The following is a 20,837-nucleotide window of genomic DNA, read 5'->3' on the forward strand; positions in this document are numbered from 1 at the left end:
CTGAAACCAAAGGAGAAGCCATTAAATAGGAAGTCTGCAGAGTCTTTGTTAGGATAGGAATGTAACTATGGGAGAAATGCGTTAATCTGTATGTGTGATGGCAAAGTAGGTTAAGGTAGAGGGCTTAATTTCCTCCTTAACCTTCTCTTTGGATTTCTTAATGCACTTGTACTCTGGGTGAGAAGGGTGCCCGCAGAAGGAGCAGGTATGTCTGAATTTGCAAGATCCTGGTGGGTGAGAACATACTTTTCTATTGAATGCCCAGCACAACCCTTTTTTATCACTGGAATATTGTGTGCGAAAGGGCTGCTTCCCGGGCAATTTGCTATTTACGCATTCTAACCATACGGTCACTTTGGTTTGGTCCCAACCAATTCCTGGGTCTTCTACCTTAGCCCCCCTGAAGTCCCTATCATATTCTAACCAGGAATTAGCACCATACATATGGTGCGCTCTCAAAATCTTATTAATATAGCAAATCATTGATACTGCCAATCAGGCTTCCTCTCAAGCATGACGGACATAAAAACATTGAACCCAAACAACCAATTTGTTATGTTTTCCTCAACTTTTTTTTTTTTTTTTATCACTATAGGAAGATGCCTTCCCCTCCTTGTCTTTGACTTCTATCTCTCTTCTTTTAGCTCTATTGAGAGAGAAAATGTCAACAAATTCACCTTTCCAGATCTTTTCTTTTACCTCTGATCCAACATGAGTACCGAGCTTACCTTGTCTGGATAATAGCATGTCTTGCCCGGCTCCCGCTGCCATAGTACCGCCCCCAGACGTGTTATTGTTGCGCTCAGTGATCTTACTTTTGTCTATGCTGAAGGGGGTAAGAGGCTGCACGCCCGGTGCCGGGGTGACACTCAGACCTGCCGACCCAGAAGGCGCTGATGTAGCACTGCGTGGCGCTGCAGTCGCCTCAACCTGGTGCTTGAGATCTGCCACTGAGTTCTTTAGAGTGTCATTTGTGGCCCATGGAGTTGTAGGTGGAGCGGGGGTAGCTGAGGTAGCAATATTAGCCAATAGCTGGGCCACCGCTAGCAGTGCTTGTGAGGTTGCATCCTGCATAGGTACCTGGGCAGTTGAACTGCCCTGTTCTTGCAATGCCGGAAGAGGGACAATTGGAACTGCAGCCTGAACAGGTGTCTTCTGGACTGCTGGCACTGAAGGTGGTGCAGCCAAGGTTGACAGTGATTTTCTAATGTCAGTTAGGATTGCCAATACCCCTAACTCAGGTGCAGGTACTGTTCTTTGCTCCACTGGGGGAACCTCTGGAGTGGCGCAAACTGCTACTGCTAATGTATCCGCTGTAGGGGACTGCGCAGGAAGGGTGGTTGATGTTGGGGCGGAAGATGGCTGCTGGGCGTTTGGAGCCTGCCTCTTACTTCTGCGCTTAACAGGGAAAATGCTTCGCAAGAGGGTACATGCGATCGCCTAGGGCGGTCACTCGCTGCACAATTGTTTTCTCCGTCCTATGCGGAGTTTCCGCTGTCCTAATCCCCATTGCCCAGTTTCACCAACACTAACTTCAACAGCTGTGACAGTTCAGTGTCCCTGCCCTTCCTCTTACCCAACTTATTGCGATTACAAGCCATGGATCTTTAATTGCAATCAAAATTGACACACTACAGATCAACGTATACTTTGCAACTTTGTAAATGCGCACAGTCAATTACAGCACTGTATCACTAGAATCCCAATATAACTTACTTTTATAGCTTATGCACCAATTATTAATAGACAGTTACTCAGCGTCCTTACCACAAATCCAACTCCTCCCCTCAATGACCCCACTTACCCTGAAATAATGAGCGTTCCTGGCCCGGACCAGGCCAACATAGTGTGACATCAAACCGGGCGTCACCTAGCTAGGTCAGGAAGGCCTAGCAGGAAGTAATAACTGGAGGGTACCAAGGAGCAAGGGTCTGGGTACCTTATCTAGTCAAACTACAAAATTAATACAGAAAAAGGGGGGGCCAGTATGTGATGCCAATTTGTATTACTCAATAGACACGCCTCTTCTAAAACTGCGCGCTTAATTTATCGTAATCATTCAAGAGTGGGCGAGAGGCCAAAAAGGAAGCATCTTAGAAAAAAGGGTGGAGGGGCCGGGTATCACCAGACGCTCTCCGCGAGCGTGACCTCCCGCCTGACATGACTGCCAGAGGATTACCAGAATCCAGGCATGCGAGGACAGTGCCGGGTATTTTAACCGGTGCCCTCCACAAGTGCGACCTCTGGCCTGCAACCTCCAAGCAGCCGGAGGACAGAAGCAAATCCGGCGAGTATCCAACGAAGACGGTCCCAACGAGGCAAGATCCAATGACGAGAAAAGCGGCAGGAGGCGGCAGCCAGCAGTCGACAAATGCAACGTGGGTCCAAAGTCCTTCAATGTAGATCCGCAGTCCAACAACGCTGCCTCCAGTGATCCCGACCACCGTGCACACGAAAAGGTCGAGCCTTTTTGGGGGGGTGCTTAAATAGCTCCCCCTCATAGTGCGTGGCGGCCGGAACCGGAAGCAACACAGCCCCCGCAAACTCTACATCATTACTTCTACCCCCACACCCCGCGAGGTGTGAGGGCAGAAGTACCCCTGGCCAGCCCGACATACAACTAGTGGGGGAGGTTTGGGCCATGGTGGCCCAAGCACTAAGGGGCCGCGCTCCCCCCATTTTGAGAGGGCGCTTTTCCAAAAGAGTTGGTCTCGATTTGTCTGAAGAATAACATTCTGTTTAAAGCAAAGTGTGTGCCCAGTGTTTTGAATAATGCTGCCAATGCATAATCTTGCCTCAGGTTGCAAGATTTTTGTTGCTACTATCCACAGACAGAGGCAGAGCCCACACACTTCTCGGCATATCTTTGGAACATTGAAACACAACTATCCCTTGCCTAAGTGCAGCCAGCCTCTCCCCTCAGACCAGGAGAGCCTATAAAGGGCTTTCTGTCACTACATTGCACACAGCGCTTGCAATCCTCAAGCGCAGCACATTGGTTTAGATAACTGGCTGTGTTTCTTGGAACATATGCAGGTACAGAGTAATTCTGCATCTTCTGCTAGGCAGCACTTAGCAGCAGTCACTTTCTTTGCAAAACTGGTAGAACACTTGGACGCAGCCTAAAGACATCTTGGGGACTTCCAGAAAGTTGACCTGTGAATGCATTCTGCCCATTGATTACCAGTGGCAATCTGGTTTGTAACTCAAATTTTCTGGATTTCTATTTAGTGGCTTTGTTTGCTTTAGGCTCTCCAGGTTCAGTTTGTTCCTCTTGATACTTACACGTGGTCTACTGTATCCTTCCACAAACTCCCTTTCTGAAAAAATACCTTTAAATCTTCTTCTTAACTTATCACAGTTGCTGTTGATTTAAAGGCTGAGGTCAAATGTCAGGCGCTGTCTTCTGAGGGTGCTTGTTTACTTTTCTTTCTCTGACTTCAAAGTGAAGAGGATTTATGTGACATTCTTGCTGGATACAGGGTGTAGGAAAGAGGTTTTGTAGCACACAGCAACATTTAAATGAACTGTGTAAGTATTTCAGAATATATAAGAATTAGTAACACAAATGAAGCACATTTGTTATTTCTGAATTGTGTTGGAAACAAATACTTTAATATGATCAAGGCAAATCATTACACTAGGCGATGCAATTTCCACACATTTTCATTTGTGCATTGTAGGAGTGGGCGGCAAACTCTGCTCCACCGGCGGAGTTCACAGAGTTTTGCTACACCACGCTCTGCTTGGAGTGCGGAGTTCAGTAAAAACACTGGCAACCGCCACGTGGCGGAGTTTACCAGCGCTCCCTAACATTATTAATATTTGCGCTTGAATCTACCAAGGCTAATGCTTTTTGAGTGTTATTTACCTACAGTAGATTCCATCTCACAGTTGGTAGGATTCTGATTTGCTAGTACTGATTGAGCTCCATCTCTGCTTCTTCTACCGGCCAATCAATTTCCATATTGTACTTGTGGCTCGACCTCTCTGGGTCCATTTCACACGCAGGGGTGGAGTATTAGGCATGGAGAGCAATGGGACGAGCGACAGACAGCTGAAGGGAGAGGGCAACACTGAAAGTGGGAGACATAAGGCTCTGCGAGGCCTAGGAGTACAGGGACAATCAGCAGCAAAGACTCTGGGGTTGAGAGCTCGCCACTTCTGCTCCTGCTCGGGATGCTTTTGTGGGGCCTGCGCCGCCCGAGGTGAGAGGGGCGGAGAAGGAAGATGGTGTGAGACAGACCTAGGGCCTCATGTTCCCTGTATAAGAGCCTAGGACAAAGCTGTAAAGTATAATGCATGGTGGCAGCAATCCAACGTCACTCCATCTTACATGGGCCCAGTCAGCTTGTTTTTGGAAAGCATGTTTGTGCCCCTTGCTCCCAAGATGATCAGTGTTCCTCAATGGCTGGCTATCATGTCTCCGGGTGTCCCCATTGGAGTCAAGTTTAGTTACGGATTCCATTTTTAGAAACAATTGAACTCAATTAATGTATTTTCACCCAAAAGAGAGAGCACTCCTAAAAGTTAGAAGATATAACACCGTAAAATATGCCTAAATATGTAGGAGCAATCTTTCAATCAATCAATCAATCAATAATTTATAAAGCGCGCTATGTACCCGTTAGGGTTTCGAGGCGCTAGGGGGGGGGGAGGTGGTGCTGCTATCGTTCGAAGAGCCATGTCTTGAGGAGTCTCCTGAAGGTGAGGAGGTCCTGGGTCTCGCGTAGTGAGGTTGGGAGTGCGTTCCAGGTCTTGGCGGTGAGGTAGGAGAAGGATCTGCCGCCAGAGGTCTTGCGCTGGATTCAGGGGACGATGGCGAGGGCAAGGTTGGCAGAGCGTAGTTGACGTGAGGGAACGTAGAAGATGAGTCTGGTGTTCAGGTAGGTGGGTCCGGTGTCGTGTAGAGCCTTGTGTGCGTGGGTGAGGAGTTTAAAGGTGATCCTCTTGTCCACGGGGAACCAGTGGTGGTCCCTCAGGTGAGGGGAGATGTGACATCGGCGGGGTATGTTGAGGATCAGGCGGGCGGATGCGTTCTGGATGCGTTGGAGTCGTTTGATGTCTTTTGTTGGGATGCCTGTGTAGAGTCGTTGCCATAGTCGAGTCTGCTACTGACGAGGGCTTGGGTTACCATCTTTCTGGTTCCTGTTGGAATCCACTTGAAGATCCTGCGGAGCATACGGAGGGTGTTAAAACAGGAGGATGAGACTGCGTTGACCTGTTTGGACATGGTGAGGGCAGAGTCGAGGATGAAGCCGAGATTTCGTGCGTGGTTGGCTGGGGTGGGTGGAGGGCCCAGGGCGGTGGGCCACCACGAGTCGTTCCAGGCCGAGGGGGTGCGCCCGAGGATGAGAACTTCCGTCTTGTCGGAGTTAAGTTTTAGGCAGCTGTTGCTCATCCATTTGGCGATGGATTTCAGTCCCTCGTGAAGGTTGGCTTTGGCGGTGTGAGGATCTTTGGTCAGGGAGAGGATGAGCTGGGTGTCGTCGGCGTAGGAGAGGATGCTGATGTTGTGCTGGCGGGCCAGTTGTGCGAGGGGGGCCATGTAGACGTTGAATAGCGTTGGGCTTAGTGAGGAGCCTTGGGGGACGCCGCAGATGAGGTTGGTGGCTTTGGAGTGGAAAGGTGAGAGTCGGACCCTCTGGGTTCTGCCGGAGAGAAAGGAGGAGATCCAGTTGAGGGCTTTGTCTTGGATGCCGGCTTCGTGTAGACGGGTTAGTAGGGTGCGGTGGCAGACTGTATCGAAGGCGGCTGATAGGTCTAAGAGGATCAGGGCTGAGGTTTCGCCGTTGTCCATTAGTAGTCTGATGTCATCTGTGGCGGCGAGGAGTGCAGTCTCTGTGCTGTGGTTTCGTCTGAACCCGGATTGGGAGGGGTCTAGGATGGAGTTGTCTTCAAGGTAGTGGGCGAGCTGTGTGTTGACAATCTTCTCGATGACTTTCGCTGGGAAAGGGAGGAGGGAGATTGGTCGGAAGTTTTTGAGATCGTTGAGGTCAGCCTTAGGTTTCTTGAGGAGAGGTTGAGCAATCTTTGTGAAACATTCCCAGAACTTTTTTCAATGTTTCAGACTTTTACTGACTCTCAAATGCACTTTTTTATTTTCAGTTGTGAGTGACATAGTGGAAAGAGTAGGATCTTAGTTAAAGGGTGGCAACCCTCTTCCCTTGTCCTCTCTTGAAAAGGTACACTTCCATCACTGTGCATTGGCCCGCAGTGCACGTTGGTCACAAGTATAGTGCACTGTTCTTGTTCTCTGCAAATCTGCTTAACAGTAGTTTCCCTCTGATGTTCTTGTAGTGCCTCAGGGTTCATGCAATCGAAATATGTGAATGTGAACTTAGGAAACTTGGGAAACCCAGTAGATAGGATGCTTGTAGCACGCAGTGACACCAGTATTAGGTGTGTTAAGAACAGCATTACTAAATAAACCATATTAACAGAATAGTTAAAAAAGCATTTAAGCGAGTAGAACACTTACTCAGTTTCTAGTATCTGTATCTTGATGCAGTACAGGTTGGTTGTCTGGTTGGTTATTCACCAAAATATGACAAATTAAAAAAAGCCCTGCATGTTGCTTAGCTCAGTTCGGCCCCAGTCTTATCGCTCACAGGGCCTCCAGTTTGTCTGACAAGAGTACTTTAGTATTCAGTGTATTATGGAGTAACCGCTTTTCTGGCAGAATACCGGGGAGATCTGAGGGCTTTATTAAGAGTCGAGGTGCTAGTTTTATCCCCTTGATAAAGACAGCCCTCGAAGAACTGCATGTACTCAGAGACGAGAAGTTGTGTTTCTATGAATTGACGGGGAACATGCTCATTAGCCCGCTTTTCTGATTCTGCTGGAGAAGAATGGCGGAGCCAAATCTAATTAATGAGGAGATGTCGAGGGGGATTTTTTTAATTGAAGATAATTTATAGAAATGAGATGGCCTTTAGTCCATGTGCTGGTGTGCTGTTGTTTTTGGTGTCATCCTGGACTTCCAGGCCAGGCGCACAGAGAGTACTCGCCTCACCTCTACCAAAAGTTATTGTGTGCAGCGCACACACTCACATAAATGTCTTTCTCAGTGCACTGGAACTGTCCATGGCTCTGACTTCGGTCACTTCATTTGCTGCTATTGTTTATTTTGAAAATGCAGTGTTTTGCCCTGCTATTCCCGGCATGTCTGTACAACAAATTAGTAACAACCATGTAGGGTGGACCAGAATTCCACCACTCGCGGAACTCCGTGGAATCTCCCAGAATTTTTAGGTAACTCTGCGGAATTCCACAGAGTAAAATTCTGCGGGTTCCGCCCACCCCTTCAGAAATGTATAGCTTATTAGTAAAACTGTATGTCTGTCCAAATGAAATGGTCATTTCAATTGAAAACATGTTGTCCACCACTGCACTCTACTCTGCACCACTCTATGCTGTTCTACTCTGCACCACTCTAGGCTACAGGACTCTATGCCACTCAACTCTACCATACGCCGATGCCCTCTACACTATTCCAGTCTGCACCACTCTGCTCTGTGCCACTTCACTTTACACCACTCCACTCTGCACCACTCTACTCGACTATGCACTACTCTAATATACGCAACTGTATTCTAGGATGCTGCATTGTATGCAGCTGATATCAACACCACTGCACTATACTCTGCAACACTCTACACCAGTGCACTCCACACCAGTCCAATCTACTCTATGCCACTCCGGTGTATGTTTCTCTACGTGACTCCACACGATGCCCTGCCAATACACAACGCTCTCTTCCACACCACTCTACAACACTCTATTCCACTCTTCCCCATTCCACTCTACAACACTCTACACAACTCTCCTCTATGTCACTAACGTTTGGCCATGCTGAACAGCAGCCACGCTGGTGTACAACATGGCTAAAGCACATTGGCAATGCCAATAGCTCTTGAATAGGCAAGACCTATTGCCTTTGACAATGCTTGTTGATTAGGCAAGCCTTAAAGAGATGGGAAAGGTTGGAGGGGTACATTCCGGACCAAAGGTGCTCCATAAATGTGGATAAACTGGAAGGGATCAAAAGGGTCCTGGACAGGGTATGTGGGTCTGGGTATCAGGTAACCTTGTTTACAGCAGCCTTTCCCCTCCTTTTCTATTGTGCCTTTAGGGTCTCTGAAATTGTGGCAAGATCTAAGCCGGACATCTGCAGTGGAACATTACTCCACCACATCTCCTGATTAGGGGACAATATAGTTGCCAGTGTACCATGCTCTAAAACAGACCAACTGGGGAAAGGAGGTCATGTGATCCTGAGGAGTGAGGGTAGTTTTTGGGGTGTCCGGTTAGGTTAGTATGTACATTCTTGCAGATAAGTTCTAAAGTTGCATCAGTTTTACTATTGATCCATGATACAGACGTCCTAATTACAAAGTACCAGTTCACTCAGATTCTGCGCACAACTCTTCTGGCAGCAGGCATACAGGGTACTTTCAGCACACATTCCTTTAGGATAGGTGCAGCAACATCTGCAGTAGGAGCAGGGCTTAGCACAGAAGTGGTCAGGAGGATTGGCAGGTGGAAGTTAGACTGCTGTAAACACTATGGTCCTCATTATGACTTTGGTGGTCTTTTCAAGAAACCACTGAAGCCACGGGCGACAGGAGACCGCCACAGTTTGGGCAGGAATCCTCCAGTAGTCGTGTTGGTGGTCGGAGGCGCAGGGGCGGTTCCACCACCAGCCGCACCCCACCAAAAGGACTCCACCAACTCTAGTACAGCCTAGCAGTGCCCTGATGGCAGGGTACTGCCAGCGGTGGAAGTACCTGTCCCCGTTCTCTGCCAGACGACCTCCTCGACGGGCAAAGTAAGTTGATCGTCCGACAGCGGAGAGGGGTGTTGTGTGTGTGTGTGTGTATGTGGGTGCGTTGTCTGCTTGTGTGAGTGTAAGTGTGTATGTGTGTTTTAATGCATGTGTGTATGCCAGTTTGAATGCGTGTGTGTATGCGTGTTTCAATGCGTGTCTGATTGTTGAAGTGGAATGTTTGTGTGAATGCGTGTATGGATGTGTGTGAGTGAATGAGTGTATTGATGCGTGTGAGTGAATGCGTGTAAGGATGTCTGTGAGTGAATGCTTGTATGGAAGTGCTGGTGAATGAGTCTATGCGGGGTGCGTGTGGGTGTGTGTGTGTGCATGTATGCAAGGAGGGGGGTAGAAGGAGGGGTGCTGTTCTGGAAGGAGTGTGGGGGCACTGTTCTGGAAGGGGGCGGGGGTTCTGGTATGGAAGGGGAGCAGTGGGGATGTATTGGGATTGGAGGGAGGGCGTTGGGGGAGTCGTCTGCTGGTGACAAGAAAGAAATTTCCTGTCACTGGTAGTCTTTCCGCCAGGGTTTTCGTGGCAGTGCTACCGCCGCAGATACCCTGGTGGAAAGCAGACTCTTAATACCGCCGCCGGTCTTCATTGGACCACCAGGTTGGAGATGCTAAAACTTGGCGGTACAATTCGGGATGTGGCGGGTTGGCAGTGGCTAACCCGCCACACTCATAATGTGGTGGTCTTCACTGCCGGCCCATTGGCGGTGAGACCACCAGGGTCATAATGAGGGCCTATGTGCATCTTTATATCATATAGGCACAAGGGCTTCTCACTAGAATGGTTTAGTAACACAATGCTTTTTTATCTCACATATGTTTGTTTTAGGGCACATGTCCACTTCCAGTGTGTGGGTTCTTGTTCATTCCGTTGTGCGTTGTGCAAAGTCAACTTTCACACAAAGTTGTTTATGCAGACGCAAGTTTTCAATTTTCACTGGGCCTGTAGGGGCGATTTTCATTTGGATGGCCTACACCCACTCACTGAGGAGGTTGCAGAACTGGGCTACAGCTTCTGGCACTCATGATTCTTCATATCAGAGGCAATGATTTGGCTCTAATGGGCAGAAGGGCCCTATTTGAGACCTTGCTGGTTGAAATCACATGGCTGGCTAAGAGATATATGGGCGCGGTCACAGCATGGTCTCATATCATACCAAGGAGAGACTAGAAGCTTGGATGGTCTTCGAAGGGCCTCAATAAATCAGTCAGGCATTTGAACAGCAAGCTAAAATGATTGCCTGAACACAGCATGGCTAAAAACAATTTCCCATGGTTACCTTCTGGAGGAGGAACTATTTCACAAGAATGGGGTCCATCTTTCTGCTCAGAGTAACAAACTTTTTGTGGAGAACTTGGTGGACATCGCAATGCAGCATTTCTCACATCGTTAGGTGACGGCACCTGGAGGGAGTATGTGGTGGTCAGGAAACCAATCACGTGGTGGTTAAGGAGTCATGTTGGACCACAAAACAGATTGACAAGGTTAGGCATCACAAATTTAAGGGCAGGTGAATTAAAGATTCTATTAACTCGGGGCAGGGGTGCCACGGTCATTACTAAAGGGATTGTGATATCCCCTACCGCAATTGTCCATATGTTGTAATTTAGCAGTGATTAGATTAAGCATTAGCGGAAGACATTTTGTATTTAGTTACTATTGTAAACATTTTGCGGAATCCATTTTGTATTCATGGCAGCCATTTTCTTTGCTACATGCTGCCATGTGCTCACCACGTGCTCTGTCCTACCTTTCTGTTAACTGCTCTTGAAATCTGCCTAGTGACGAGTTATATTTAGCATCTCTTACTTTCGCACATGCTCAGTAAGGTCTGCAGCTGTTAGTCCTTGGAAACTGTTAGCTCCTCCTACCTGTCGACTGTGCATTTTCCACATGACCTTACATGTATACAAGTCTTGTTTCCATAATTGTACCATCTCCTTTTGGCCCCTGCGTGGGTATAAAAGGACCATGCTCTCTCAGTTCAGTGTGCTACTTCAGACATTACCCTAGGGTGCTGTTTGAACTGTAGTACCACCTCATGAGGTTAATGAACTTTTGTCTTTTATTCCAGTTTCCGTGCCAACTTCTTCCTACATGGTCTGAGGACTTTGTGCAGAGAAAGGTGAACCCCTTGCACTAGTAGGCCTTGCTGAGGCTTACTTCAACAAATTGGCGCCCGAACAGGGACTCATCGGCGACTCGGATGCCCAACGGATTGGTCGCGACGAAGGATTGGAATCTCGCTGCGGATGATCAATGCCTGAAGAGACCCGAGTCTTGGCAACCACGGCGTTTTTCCCTTCTTTCTGATTTGACCATCCAGGTGGCGCCGGTCCTCGACTGAGATCCTTTTTTGTTCGTTCGTCATGCAGTGACCATTTGGTCGATTTTAGAACTTGGCAGTTGGAACCTGGACACCCTGTGATTGGTAAGAGCCGTTTTACGGCACTTGCTGTGGGTTTTGATGCCTGTGTTTGGTAATGTAGTTAGTACTACTTACTGTGGCTTTTGTGATTTGGGTGACTAGTCAATTTGTATTCTTTGGATTTGATATATAAATTGCAATTTATATAGGCAGGTAATGAGGAGAATTTTCTCCAATTTAATTTTGATTTGAACGGCACCTTAAGTGCTACTTTGATTATAATATTGCATATTCTGCACTATTTTTGGCATGCCTGTTTTTAGCGCACTTCGTAGGATGTGTTGCTTTTGTAATGGTACCAATTTGAGACTGGAAGAATCGCAACCAGCACCCCCAGAGGGGACGCCAAATAGAGATATGTATGTTAAACATGGTCTTTCTTCTATAATGTACAGCACATTATGGAATAAATAAACCCGCGCAGATCCTGTGTTACGTTGGCCTATGCATGGGTCATTTGATTTGCGAAAGATTGAGTATGTGGAACAATGTATGCGTAAGCGAAAGTCTAGGCAAGATATGTTTGACTGTGTACGAATATGGAAGAAAGAAGCGCGTGGACGAATGAAGCGTGAGCAAGCCTTGCTTGAGAAAGAGCAGCGAAAGAATGTATATGTGAAAGCATTGGAAATGAGAAAGAAAGAAATAAATGACTTAAAGGAGCTAGAGGAGAAAGAACGTAAGCTACAGGTAACTGGCCAATACACTGTTAGGCAACCCCTCTATCCTATCCTTAATAAACCACATGATGATTTATTGTTACTAGATCACCCTCCACCTCCGTATGTCGTCCCTTCTGCCCCTCATGAGTTACCTAAAGTCTCCAGTTCGGAGCAACAGAAGATGCGGGACAGTCGCTCTATGCTGCCTGCTGACCGTGCGGCTGAGCTTAGATCTATTGCTTGTAAAACAATTCGTAGCGTTGTTTCTGCTTCTGAACTTTTAGACAACATGAAAGGGTGGACGGAAAAAGAGCAGCTATATTTTACTGAAGCATTCGGCTCAGAAGTGATTGAACTATACCGGAAATATTCTGATAAGTTAGAGCCCGATGATGTAGCAGCTGATCGTAAGCAAATGCGTGATGGTCTTTTTGTTTTCCCCCAGGTGGCTGATGCAATCAGGCGTTTAATGAAATTATGTATTGTGGCAGTCCGTTTGCAGGAGGAGAAAAGGGCTGCAGACGCAGTTGCACGAGCATCTCAGACCGAAGGGGCGCAAGCTTCCATCTTTGAAACAAATAAGATTATGATAGTTCACGCGAAACCAATGCGGGAGGCCGCGCCTTTGTATGTTCCTCCTAAAGGATTGGGTACAAGTGATTCTAAAACTTCTGTTGATGCTAAGGGTTATTTTATTTATAATTGGGTGTATACTCCTTGGAATAGGGCAGATGTAATGGCACTTAAAACAGCATTACCTGACCCGCGGAAAAATCCAGCCGCCTTTTATGAGGAAGTTGAGGGAGCAATTAGTTCTTGTACTATGACTTTGGACACCTTGATTCTTTTGTTTTACCTGAAGGTGTGGCTCTCATACAATATGTTGATGATATTTTGTTGGCAGCTGATACCCCGGAGCAATGTGAAAAGTGCACTTTGTCTTTACTTTCTTTTCTTGCTTCGCACCATCATAAAGTGTCACGAAAGAAATTGCAATATTGTAGACCAAAGGTAACCTATTTAGGTCACCTTTTGTCTAAGGAGGGCCGTGCACTTACATCAGATCGTATTCAAGCAATTTTAGACACACCAGTACCCTCTACTCAGAAAGATGTTCGTGCATTCCTTGGTCTTACTTCTTTTTGTAGGCAATGGATATTAGGGTTTTCACACATTGCCAAACCTTTGCTAGCACTTTTGACTAAAGATACTCCAATGCCCCTCCCATGGACAGATGAATGTGAGACTGCTTTCCGGCGGCTGCGACAAGCCCTTTGTTCTGCACCAGTGTTAGGTACTCCAGATTACATGAAGCCTTTTGCACTTTACGTACACGAGAAAGATGGATGTGCATTGTCAGTTTTAGTACAGATACATGGCGATAAGCAGCGTCCTTGTGCATATTTTTCAGCAGTACTTGATCCTGTGGCTCGAGCGTTGCCCGGGTGTTTTCGTTCAGTTGCCGCAACAGCTGTCTCAATACGTCAGAGTGAGGGGATAGTTTTGTCACATAAGCTGTTGGTGCTAGTACCCCATGCGGTTGATGTTCTTTTAAATCAAACAAAGACACAACATTTAACTAGCGCCCGTATGACAGGTTATGAGTTGACATTGTTGGCTCCTCACATTACACTGAAGAGATGTGCAACACTAAATCCAGCTACTTTGTTGCCATATCCGGTGACCCAGCCTCAGTCACAAGAAACACATGATTGTATATTCCTTACCGAAGAACAGACAGAGGGTCGTGTTGATTTACAAGATACGCCCCTTTTAAATGTAGACGAGGAACTGTGGGTTGATGGGTCTTGTTTGAAGTTGTCAGATGGTACGACCTCAGCTGCATATGCAATCACCACAATACACACGGTAGTGGAGACAGCCCGTATACCACAGAAGTCAGCTCAAGCAGCTGAACTAATAGCTTTGACACGAGCATGTGAGCTTAGTACTGATTTAAGTGTGAACATTTACACAGACAGCCGCTATGCTTTTGGAGTGGCTCATGATTTTGGTTTGCTTTGGAAGGAAAGAGGTTTTCTTACATCCCACGGGATGCAGATAATGCACGGAGAATTAGTGCATAACCTCTTGACTGCATTGACATATCCAAAGAAATTAGCTATTGTGAAATGTAGTGCACATAAGAAAGTGACCGATAAGATAGGGCAAGGTAATGCTCTTGCAGACCGTGTAGCACGTGAGACTGCGATGCAGCGAAGTACTACTTCTATGTATGTAGTGAAGTCACAAGCTGAACGTTGGCATAATGCTAGACAAGACGTATTAGATATACAGAAATCTGCTTCTGTGAAAGAACGTGAGCAATGGTTTAAAGATGGAGAATTGGATGATGAGGGCTGTTGGCGGAATAAGCAGATGGATAAATGGAAATTGCCCATAGCTTTTGTACAACCTATGGTTCAGATGGCACATGGACTGGCACATGTTGGAGCTTCAACAATAACGAAGTTGCTTACGCAAGTTTGGGAGCATCCAGAAATTTCCAGTACAGCTAAAAGAATAGTACAGTCTTGTTTGATCTGCTTACAATACAATGCTGGAAAAGGGACACGTACTCCTGCAGGAGGGTTTGCTACACCAACTGCACCTTTTGAAGTTCTACAAATGGATTATATTCAGCTTGAACGCTGCAACAATTTAAAGTATGTCTTGGTGGTGGTTTGTGCCTTCAGTAAATGGATAGAGGCATACCCCACAAAGGATAATACTGCCATTACCACAGCGAAGGTGCTTTTGAAAGAATTTTTCCCTAGGTTTGGTGTTTGCAGACTTTTATGGAGTGATAACGGACCTCATTTTGTTGGGGAAGTTATTAAGTATGTCCTGAAAGGATTAGGGATCAAACAGAAGTTCCATGTGGTTTTTCCACCCACAATCAGCAGGGTTGGTGGAAAGGTATAATGCTACATTGAAGCTGAAATTAGCGAAGATACAGGCTTCCACATCCTTAACTTGGCCGGATGCATTACCATTGGCATTATTGTCTATTAGGTCAGTGCCACACTCCCGACTTGGCCTTAGCCCCTATGAAGTAGTGTTCGGGAGGCCAATGAACATTTGGGGAGTTCCTAAACCAAAATCTGTATATGATGTACCTTGTGTCCTGATGAATGATTATTTGGCACAGTTAACCGACAATTTGGTTTCTATTCATCAACAGGTTCGAGAAGCACTTCCTGACAGATCCACAGGTGAAGGCCACGAACTCCGACCTGGTGATCAGGTGATGATTAAGTCTTTTGAAAGATCAAGCAGCTTGGAACCAAGGTGGCGAGGCCCAGAACAGGTGCTCCTTGCGACAAGGACAGCAGTTCGAGTGACGAACCGAAAGAATTGGGTCCATAGTACTCACTGCAAGAGAGTGCTACCTACCTTGGTGGAACCTGCTGTGCTGACCGATCATCGAGAGATTTTGACTACGGAGAAAGGCCGTGCTATATCACCTGACGAATCTGCAGAGGTCTTCCCGGACCATACGACTTCTGGAGTGTCGCGATATAATTTGAGACCAAGGAAAGAATCTGAAAATTGTTTTGAAAAGACTGGTTGAGCTACCGGCCTGGGTTAGTGAAACAGAGAGCCAATGTGGCAAGGGGGGTGGATCAGCCGTGCATTAGAGTAGTGACACCCGTCTTGGCCCGTGGTGAAGAAATCAGCGGCTGCCCAGGGATAAGAGCTCCAACGATTGTTTTTATTCATTCCTGAAAAGGGTCGATTATCACTGTTGCTAAAATGAATAACAAATTGATCATTAGTATTATGGGGTTTGTTGTTGTTTTGGTGGTTACAGCAACAATCACCTGGTTTATTGAAAAGAAGGCTCCTGCTCGTGAGTTTTTTGTTGCCACTACTCCAGTACCAGAGGATCACTATTACTTTACGCTTCCCTATCAGGAGCAGAAGCACCGTCAATCGTACTTCAATAATACTTTCAATCAGATGTTGCATCATACTCATAATGCTACAAATACTACTAACTGTTGGGTATGTGGAATGATACCTGCGCATCAAAAGAAAGGAGGAACACCTTTCATTCCTCTTCCTTTTTCACACAATGGTTCTTGTCAAGCTTGGTACATGCTTTTGTTTGCATCTGGAAAACGTACAGAGGGCGGACTTCTTTTTCGTCTTAATAAAGTATGCTACCAAGACAAAGATGGGTATCCCCAAGCTAAAGGAACTAAATGGGAATCGGAAGAGTATCAACCGGACAATGTTTCAATACCATATGTCTTCACAAATATACAAGACTCTGACAAGAAAGAACAATTTGTGATTTCTATTACAAAAACTAAAGCAGATTTATGTATACGAAGCATTGGACGAATTCCAGTAGGGATAAGCGATTGTACCTTGATTTTAACTATTGAGGGATTAAATAATAGTAGTTTTACAGCTTCACATAATACATATTTTATTTGTGGTAACTATGGATATTACCAACTACCTGTTGGGTGGTCAGGTGTGTGTTATGTATCTTTTCTATTACCCCCTGTGTTTTTGGCTCCTGCATCATATCACCGAGATTTAAAACTGTTCAATTACATCATTAACAATAGATATAAAAGGGAAATAAGTACAAATGAGGTAGACCAAACTGATACTAGCTTGCAACAATATGTTGATTTTAATTTAGGATTGTTCCCCTTTGTAGGTGTTGCGTTAAACAGTAGGAAGGTGAGACAATTGACTAGGGTTGTGGAAGCTGTTACCAATCAGGCAGCTCTGGCACTCGGGAATATTACTGAGGAGCTCCAAATTGCAAGGATTGTAGCGCTCCAAAATCGTATGGTATTAGATGTGATATTAGCTGATCGAGGTGGTGCATGTCGAATCATCAGTAGTAGTTGTTGTGTTTTTATCCCAGATCACTCACCTTCAGTATATGAAGCAATATCTAAATTGCATAAAATTGCTGCAGAAATCCATACAGAGACTGGTACTTGGACTTTTTCTGGATGGTTTTGGGCTCTTGTTTCCGTCTGGGGCTGGAAACTACTGACTATCCTGTGTGTAATAATTGCAATATTTTTTACATGCTATATCTGTATTCAGTGTGGTCCAATGTTCTGCTTCATGTGTATTACTGCTTGTATGCCTACCAAAAGAAATGTTACAGAAATGAAGGCACAACATATGTTAGATAAGGAAATAGCTGAAATGATGAGCATAAATATACAGGATGAATATTTAGATTATCCCAGAAAGACGAATGTCTTCAACTAATGCTGAAAGGGTCGTCTGTTGTAATTTAGCAGTGATTAGATTAAGCATTAGCGGAAGACATTTTGTATTTAGTTACTATTGTAAACATTTTGCGGAATCCATTTTGTATTCATGGCAGCCATTTTCTTTGCTACATGCTGCCATGTGCTCACCACGTGCTCTGTCCTACCTTTCTGTTAACTGCTCTTGAAATCTGCCTAGTGACGAGTTATATTTAGCATCTCTTACTTTCGCACATGCTCAGTAAGGTCTGCAGCTGTTAGTCCTTGGAAACTGTTAGCTCTTCCTACCTGTCGACTGTGCATTTTCCACATGACCTTACATGTATACAAGTCTTGTTTCCATAATTGTACCATCTCCTTTTGGCCCCTGCGTGGGTATAAAAGGACCATGCTCTCTCAGTTCAGTGTGCTACTTCAGACATTACCCTAGGGTGCTGTTTGAACTGTAGTACCACCTCATGAGGTTAATAAACTTTTGTCTTTTATTCCAGTTTCCGTGCCAACTTCTTCCTACATGGTCTGAGGACTTTGTGCAGAGAAAGGTGAACCCCTTGCACTAGTAGGCCTTGCTGAGGCTTACTTCAACACATAGCCCTATAGAATACTCCATTATACATCCCTAGGGATGTGGGGAGATGGAGGCTGAGCCAAGGGACGAGTTTTGGCCCAGTTTCCCAGGCTCATCCCCCGACTGGGTGCCAGGAGTTTCCCTTTATTGGGCAGCTCTGACAAGGTTCTTTTGGAGGCAGCTGCGATGCTGGCCGTAGCTTCCTCTAGTCTGAGTGAGTGGAGAGTTCACCCTGTAAACAACAATTTGTTAAGGGATCCACAAAAATGGCCAGTGCCCAAGTCAGTTGAATTATGTGATATCACAAGGACCCGAGGGGTGGTCAAGAATGACTCTTAATGGAAGGTGAGAATGTGTTGGTAGAAGATTTTTGGTATTAGTCAGAAAGTAGGACCATATTTTTTTTATATACTGTAAAAATGACTATAACAGTAGAATCTTGATGTCGTGTTTATAAAGTGTAATAAATACGGCTGGAGTATTTCAACATTCTCTAACACAAGCACAGTGGCTGTTATTGCATCAGTTAGTGGGATATTGCTTTGCTTTTGTATTATGGAGCACAATCATTGTCTATGTTACCAGCTGACTGGTCTCACTACAGTCCCTCATCTGTGTGAAAGGAAGTCATAGCTTGCTTTCCGATCCCTTTGGCAGTTGCTTGTTGTACAGATTTTGAGGGTTGAGCCTTGTGTGGGCGAGGAGGGCCAAAGACCACTGGATTCTGACACACCTCATGTGATAACCAACCTGTCTGGACCAGTTTCAAGGCTCTTCCTAGGGACCATTGTACGCACAGAATGATGCTGTCAAGAGTGATCTCAAAATACTACTTGCTGGTTGTAGGCCAGGTGAAGAGTGTGTCCTCAGAAGTCTGAACAATGATTGTAGGGTGTTACAAAGGATACGGTACTAAGCATACAGTATACTAACACAGCATTATTTATGCCGCCTCTGCACTGCGGCCTTTGAATGGCCAGTAGCGTTGAAAGGCATTGGCAAGACAGACCCCCTGGAACGTGCCTTTCTGTAAAATTACTGTCTAGACCAATGGGGTCATTTACATCCATGTGCAGGTCTCAAAAAAAATAGTTAACTTGATTATCCACATTATTTCCCGTTTGTGTACATTTTTAGTTTTGGCTAAGTCAGTCGCCAAAATTAAGTAACCGGAATTGTAAATGGAATTCACATAGCGCGTACTACTCCCGATGAGGCATTGAAGCGCTTTACGATGAGTAGCACGCCCTTCCGGAAGATATATAAAAGCATAAAACAGTGGCTTTGGGGCAGGTTCTCCCCTGAAACTTTTCAGGAATAATGGCATTACATGCTGTGGTTTTACAACAAATAATACATTTTTGTTATTATTTTACCATAGCTCGAAGGAAATCTTTGGAGCTCCCTGACTAACAGTACATTTTGAAGCACATTCTGCCAATACTTTGTGCATAACATGGTGGGATTTAAAGACGTTATTCTTAAGGGGCTTCTGGGGAACGAAAAGGAGCAAAAAATCTTCTCCTTAGAACTGTGCATCCCAAACTGCCAGACAGCTTCCAGAAGTGAACATAATCAAATTACTTTCGGTAGAGAATATATATAAAAGCTAAAGAATGGAATGTGACAAACTGTGTGATGATTGAGTGACGTTTTCAGGTGCAAAATAGCCCCTCACACTTTTCAAAGGAAGCACTTCCAAGAAAGTGGAATGATAACCAAACAGTCAATAACTTGAGGTGCAATACTCCCTTGGATGGAGCTAAAACTCACTGTTGGTATATTTTAAAAAAATTATATTAAAAGGTCATGGAGACTGTTCCACTATCAAGCAAGGTCTAGAAATCAGTGGCTCCTCCAGGCCTCCATGAAATTGTAGATTGAATTGTTGAAAGCACAGACCTGAAAATCATATCCTGAATAGAGTTGTTGGCTAAAAATCCAGAGATGGCTAAAGTGTTCCTTTAAGAAATAAAACTATCTGGCATCTATGGCTGTCATTTTGTAAGCTTGCATTTGTATTATTATTTTTAAGTATCAGTCTTAGAAGAAAGCTTGGAAACGAAAGATAAAGCCACAATAAAATTCAATAAACGAAACGATACAAAACTGGAAACTGTGGATTCAGATAACGTGTTTTCTTGTCACATCTCCCCCACTAAGCGCAGTTTTGCGTCAAATAGTATAGGGCTAGCGCCATTCCAAGATGCCTGCCAGGCGCCATATTTATGGAATGGTGCTAATGTCCCCTGGGCATGGCCATCGGGGCCAGTGCAGCGCAGGGGACCCCAAGTCAGGGCACCTGAGAGGTAAAAATAAAATTAAAATAAAAATAAAAATACTTACCGGGACTTACCTTGGATGGGTCCCCCATCCTGTGGTTTCCCTCTGGTGTGGGTGGGGTGTCCCTGGGCCGGGAAAGGGCACCTGTGGGCACTTTCCATGGTCTCTGACCATAAAAATATGTCTAAAGGTCCTCTTATGCCTGCCCATACCCAGCAAGCTTAGCGCCATTATTTAAGGCCACCATCACCTGTGATGGATTTTAGCATGGGGGATAATTATGGCGCTAAGGCCATATCGTCCTTTTCTCGACGGGAACGCCTACCTTGCATCTCATTGATGCAAGGTAGGTTTTCAAGTCCAGAAAACGACGTTGACTCCATAACTTTGGCGCTAGACGTGTCTAGCGCCAAAGTATAAACATGGAGTTAAATTTGTGTGGAATTAGCGTAAAAAAATAATTATGCTAATTCAGCGCAAACCGAGTATAAATATGGGCCTTGGTGTGATCTTAAACAAATCACAGTGTCCTCTGCAGAGCTGGTTTTAGCAGTGGTGGCACCCTGTGTAACAGTCTTTTTTGGCACCCCCACCCCATGACCACCTCCTCGGATTCACTAACTACCATTCAGAAAATGTGCCCCTCGTCTGTATATAGCCCCCCTTTCACATACATTAATTTGTTTTAAAGCGTGGCTTTACTAATCCACTCCGCTGTCCCCATAAAATACAGTTCTGTTCTATGCAGCAGGCATATTAACCCTTTACGTTACTTTATGGGGGTCAAAGCTGCCACTTGCCAAAACT

At 45.5% G+C, this 20,837-nt stretch overlaps 1 long non-coding RNA gene across 1 annotated transcript in view; it reads left to right on the plus strand.

Annotated features, from left to right (window-relative positions):
* The window catches only part of LOC138301211 (uncharacterized), a 45,875-nt gene extending 28,211 nt beyond the window's left edge, over positions 1-17,664 (plus strand). The window contains exon 2 of the long non-coding RNA XR_011205064.1: positions 15,112-17,664. This is a non-coding gene — a long non-coding RNA (uncharacterized lncRNA). The remainder of the gene's footprint in view (positions 1-15,111) is intronic.
* The last annotated feature ends 3,173 nt before the right edge of the window (positions 17,665-20,837 follow it).

The sequence above is a fragment of the Pleurodeles waltl genome, chromosome 6, assembly GCF_031143425.1.
Source record: "Pleurodeles waltl isolate 20211129_DDA chromosome 6, aPleWal1.hap1.20221129, whole genome shotgun sequence".
Taxonomy (NCBI): Eukaryota; Metazoa; Chordata; class Amphibia; order Caudata; family Salamandridae; genus Pleurodeles; species Pleurodeles waltl.